Here is a 5517-nt window from a genome sequence, read left to right on the forward strand (position 1 = left end):
TGGCAAAATGTGATTTAAATTTGTCACATAGTTCTTCTTTTGCTCTTAACTACATGTGGCTTAGCATTCTCTTTTAACTTGTGTCCTGGTGTACAAGCTTCTACTTATTGGGATGATTTTCTCACTCACTGGTTAGTTTGTTTTTTAATTCTTACTGGATTGTTCATTTTTAACAACTTAATCACCATCCTTCTTAAATACAATAATTGAAAAGAACTAAGGTCATGCACAGTCATTTAATGGAAATCCCAGGAGTTTCTGGTTAGTTAGGAGGAAGTTGGAGACACAGTATCTGAAAACATTGGATTCACCATAGGTGGAGGGTCTATAAATCAGCAGGGGCCATCTTGCCTTGTCTGTTAAGACACGTGGATCCCATTTGCACAGATGTTCCTTCTCTCTTTTTCCCTCTCTTGGAAGTAAATTAAATATATAGGCTCATTAATCTGCACAGGTCAGTCCCATTGATAGGGCATATTCTTGAGAAAGGTAAATGTGCAGTTCAGTGGTGTGTGATATATAGAAGGGGACAGATTGCCCAGTCCTCTTTACTTTTAACAATCATAAAGGCCTAGGTACTAATGAAGCCACAGGAATAAATTTTTATTTGGTTACCCTGAAGTTTTAAGAAAGAATGTATATTTCTAAAATTAATCCAGTGGATTTAATGTGGCTTTTAAAACTGAGTATAAGTAGTAAGGCCTACAGGGAGAGAGTTACAAAGATTTAGAGGACAATATTTGCTGCTCACTTATTTTTGTAAAGTGGACATTTTGCATAAAAGCCATGTTAATAGACTTCACAGGAGTAAAATGTTCAGATTCCATTCAATATCTGTAAATATTTTCGTTCTTTTGAAATAATTTCAAGTGGAGAGCCACAAAAAGGCAAAGCCAATTTAACTATGGAAATAGACATTTATTTTATTGAAAATGCTAAAAACTACAGAACCAGGCTTGAAGGCAGAGTTCTAAAGCAAACGAATACATGAACAAACTGTGGATACAATGAGCTCATTTTCCTTTCTGAATTAGTTTTTTCTCTTCATCAGCTTCTCATCATCTCTTTTTAGAAGTTGAAATGTCAGAATGATGTTCAAGTGAGGAGAGAGAACATATGGACATGAGCAGAACTTTTTCTAGTATTATTTTAAGAAGGAGAGTAAATATTTAATGAAGGGCTGTGAGGTCCACCGGTTGCCGTCTGTTCTAATTGAATAGTCACACGAACAATAGCGGGGGTGACGAGCCCTACTTTGGGTATTTGAATAAGAAAAGCCAGCGCCTGACGGTTTTAGATTTTACACTAACAGGTACATAAAAATGTGAAGAACGGAGGTAGATTTCATGTAACGAAATCAGGCTCATTTTATGCTCGGTTTCCATTTCCCAGATCGTTTTTTCCATATCCAGAATCTCCCAGTGCACGTCTAACAGTGTGTTGAAAGCCAGGGGTGCAGCGTGGTGTGAATTCCCAGATGTTTTACAGCTCGACTCTTTCAAGGAACTCCGCTGCTAATTGGTTCCAAAGCCAATTTAAGTTGTCATCACGCAACGGGACTCAGAATGTGGGCTGGGCTAAGGAATGTCGCCCACAACTTCCATAAATCATGATAGGGATGGTTTTTCCAGGGCTTCTGGAACCACAATTTAGTAAAGTCAAAATTTAAATATCAAGGGATTTTTTTTTCCCTCCTTCTTGGAGGAGGGAGGAGGTGGGGAAAGACTTTGGGAGTTTTGTAGAGTCCCTTAGAAGCCACCAAAGAAACAGTTACACAAAGGGAAAGAGAGCATTTATTAGGGGAAGAGGGGGGCGGTAGTTTCTGTGTAAAATTTGTCATGAGTTAATCATAAGTGATAGATTTTTCTTTGTTAATGTCTCTTTTCTCCAATGAGGTTGTAGATATCCTGTGTGACGCGCTGAAAGTGGCCTGGCTCCAAAGCCGACGTGCAGGCTGCTCACAGGGAGCATCCAGGACGGATCTGGCCATTAACTGCAATGCACTGGGACTAAAGAAAGCTACTGTAGCTTTTCCTGATGTCCCTTTTTAGTAACAAAATGTTACTGTAACAAATAATCACACTTGAGTTAGTAACAAAACAGGGCTTGGATATATGCTTTCAATAATACCTGGATCTAAGGCAAACAGTGCAGATGACCTTGAAAATGCTCTCCAAGTAAATCAAAGGCTAGCCACCAAAGCCCTGGACGAAGAGTTGGAAACAAAAGGAAAGTTTCTCAACTCACATGGTGGAAATTTTTATTTCCTTATAAAAGGCCATCGATAAGAAATAGTTATCTTCCTGAAAGAGAACATTCCAAAAGGGGGCGGGGCGGGGCAAAGCAAGGATATTTTAATTACACATTGCACTGTGTAATTTTCCTCGGTCTTGCCTAATTTTCCAATGTGCTTAAAAGATGGAAAATAGAATTGAGAGTTGAAATTATCAAATAAGAAATTCCAGTACCTTCAAGAGGTAATAAACAGTTCGCACTGCCTTTATTATTCTTCATAAAGCTAGTGGCTGAAAGCCCTATCAGCACCGGAGTCTCTGTGGCGCAATCGGTTAGCGCGTTCGGCTGTTAACCGAAAGGTTGGTGGTTCGAGCCCACCCAGGGACGCCTCACCCTTTTATGAGTTGGAACCCGGTAGTTTTGCACAAATCTGAGTTCAGACCTCCTAGCTACATTGGGGTCGATTTCCAAGGACTGGAAGCGACCTCGAGACCCACTGGCCGGTGGCTCGCGGGCTTCCGGGCGTGCTGGGCCCCCTCCTAACCGCCTTCCGCTCTCGGCGGCCAGGTGGTCGCTGCCTGCACTCCCTCCAGTGGCTGGGCTGGCGGGACTCGGGTTCCTGCGGGTCCTGGGCGCGAGCGCCGAGGGCGCGCAGGGGCCGGCCAGGCCCGGGAGCTGCGCGCGCCCGTCTCCCTGCGAGCACCCTCGAAGGCCCAGCGCAGGGAGTGGCTCCCCGCGGGTCTGGGAGTCTTCCGGGACCCTGGAAAGCCCTAGGCCCCCAAAACGCTCTTGTTCCAACAACGTCAAGTTCAATCTGCAAACTGGTTATAAACTCTCGCGTTTTACTGAAGCTGGCTCCTTTTTGTTGGTTTCCTCCCCCGTCAGCATAAAAATATCAATCCGCCTAGACTTACACACGAGTCGTTCCTCGCATACTGAAATCAGAAATAATTTTTGTCACAATAGATCCTTGGTGTGTGCACTATGGTAAGAACGTTTACATATTGTTTTACTTTTTCTGCTAAACAGCTTGAATTTTGGAAAAGATGAAACGAACCTGCAAAATTTCTCATCAATTCAGAAGGAGAAAAGCTATTTTCCAAATGTGTTAAACTTAAAAAGAAATTGTGAGAAAGATTACAATTGAAGCAGCTATCATACTTTGCTTCAACATTCTATAATCATATTACCTTTTAAAACCCTCTTCAAATAGTCATTTTGCACTTCCTTCTGTAAATATATGCTACCTTTGAGAAGTAATCATACTTTCACAATCATTGTCTTAGGTATGGATTACAGAATTTGAGACAATTTTAAAGGAAAGTATAAAAAGCAGACATTGGCCCTGGTTCAGCGGCATGCCCTGTAGTTCCAGCTACTGGAGAGCCTGAAGCAGGAGGATTGCTTGAGCCCAGGAGTTGCAGGATCACATATGGAGAGCTTATCTTTAAAATAAACACAAAATATCTTATTCTTACAAATATACAGTTTTGTACTCTTCTTTATATTTCTCTCCAGGGGAAATATGTTAGGACTTTTTATGTGGCTAAAATTGAATACCACAATTTGGATAATTTATAAAGAATACGGGTTTATTTAGGTCTGAAAGCTGGGGAGTTCAAGACCTGACAGCTGCAATCTGGTGAAAGCCTTCTTGTGGTGGGCACTCTGCAGAATCCCAAGGCAGTGCAAGGCAAGGGCTGGTGAAACAGAGCAAGCTTGATAAGCTCAACTGTCTTTATAGGGTCACTAATGCTATCTTAAGACCTGCTGTAATTCTAATTACCTCCCAAGGACCCCACCTTTAAATACCATATGACTTTGGGGATTATGTTTCCAACATGTGAATTCAGAGGCTATACCCAAATCATATCACTAACAAAGACTCACAGTTATGGGGTGCTGCCTGTTTACCTGACATGGTTCCAAGTGCCTTCATGGACTCATGTATGTAATCCTCACAGTCCTTCAAGGTCCTTTGCACAGATGGGGCAATTGAGGCACTGTGTGGCTGAGAAATTTGTCTGAAGTCCCAGTTAGATTTGAATCTAGGTAGTCAGGCCCAAAGCTCAGTGCTTCTCCCTGCTGTACAGCCTATCTGGAAGAACTCTCTTCTAAATAGTTACTTGACTAATTAGTTAATTTGAAACCAAAAGTGCTATTTTAATTGGTTTTTATGAAGTGTTATTAATATTTTGCAGCCTCTGCCATAAAGTAGGTAAAGGAAAAAAAAAACTTGAATATTCATGGTATGCCAAAGAGCTTTGCTCAGTGACATGTTCACTGTGCCACTCAATTTTATTCAAATGAAAATGGTGGGCTGGGGATGTGGCTCAAGCGGTAGCGCGCTCGCCTGGCATGCGTGTGACCCGGGTTCGGTCCTCAGCACCACATACCAACAAAGATGTTGTGTCCGCCGAGAACTAAAAAATAAATATTAAAAAAATTCTCTCTCTCTCTCTCTCACTCTCTCTTAAAAAAATGAAAATGGTGTGTGAACATGCAATCTTAATATGAATTGTGTCTTTGAGCAGCAATCTGATAGCATTTAGATAGAGAAGACAAGATAAGAGAGATTTAGATAGCCTAGTCTAGAGATTCTTTGCCCCAAGATTGATTTTTGGCAATTGAGGTGATTATAAAGTTCTGTTTCAGGACGCCTTTATAAAATAGTTCAAGACTTTGCACTTGACAGGTTCTTAGTTGGCAGTTTCAAATTTGATCTTAAATTTCTGAGTATGTTCTGTTTTGCCTTATTTGAGGGATTAATAGGATGTAGAGGGCAGAAAACAGGGAAGATTAAATGAGAACAGAGGCAAGACACTGAGTGCAAACAGCCTTCTAATAAGTTAATATTATTGTGTGGGCAAGTGCTTAGTGCATTTCCTTTTATATAACCACTGCATATGGTTTAAAAAGGTGAAAACATTGCTTAAATATTTATGGACACATTACCTTTGTAAATCTGGAGGAGAGGATACCAGGTTTTGAACCCAGGAACACCAAACCCCCGAGCCATATCTGCAACCCTTTTTTATATTTTTATTTAGAGGCAGGGTCTTGTTAAGTTGCTCAGGGGCTCACTAAGTTTCTGAGGCTGGCTTTGAACTTGCAATCCTCCTGCTTCAGCCTTTCAGCTGCTGGAATTATAGGAATGGACCATGGCTCCCAGCCAGCTTTGTAAAATTTTAATATGGGTAAGTTACAGATATTGCAATAAATGCTATTTCTGAGGAACTTTGTTTTATCCTTAATTTTATCAGTCTGTAATACTAACCAGGC

At 41.1% G+C, this 5517-nt stretch overlaps 1 non-coding gene across 1 annotated transcript; it reads left to right on the top strand.

Annotated features, from left to right (window-relative positions):
* The first annotated feature begins 2548 nt into the window (after window positions 1-2548).
* Trnan-guu (transfer RNA asparagine (anticodon GUU)) lies at window positions 2549-2622 on the top strand. The gene has a single exon. It is a non-coding gene; the product is annotated as a tRNA-Asn (tRNA).
* Window positions 2623-5517: the final 2895 nt, after the last annotated feature.

This window comes from Ictidomys tridecemlineatus, chromosome 10 (genome assembly GCF_052094955.1).
Source record: "Ictidomys tridecemlineatus isolate mIctTri1 chromosome 10, mIctTri1.hap1, whole genome shotgun sequence".
Classification (NCBI taxonomy): Eukaryota; Metazoa; Chordata; class Mammalia; order Rodentia; family Sciuridae; genus Ictidomys; species Ictidomys tridecemlineatus.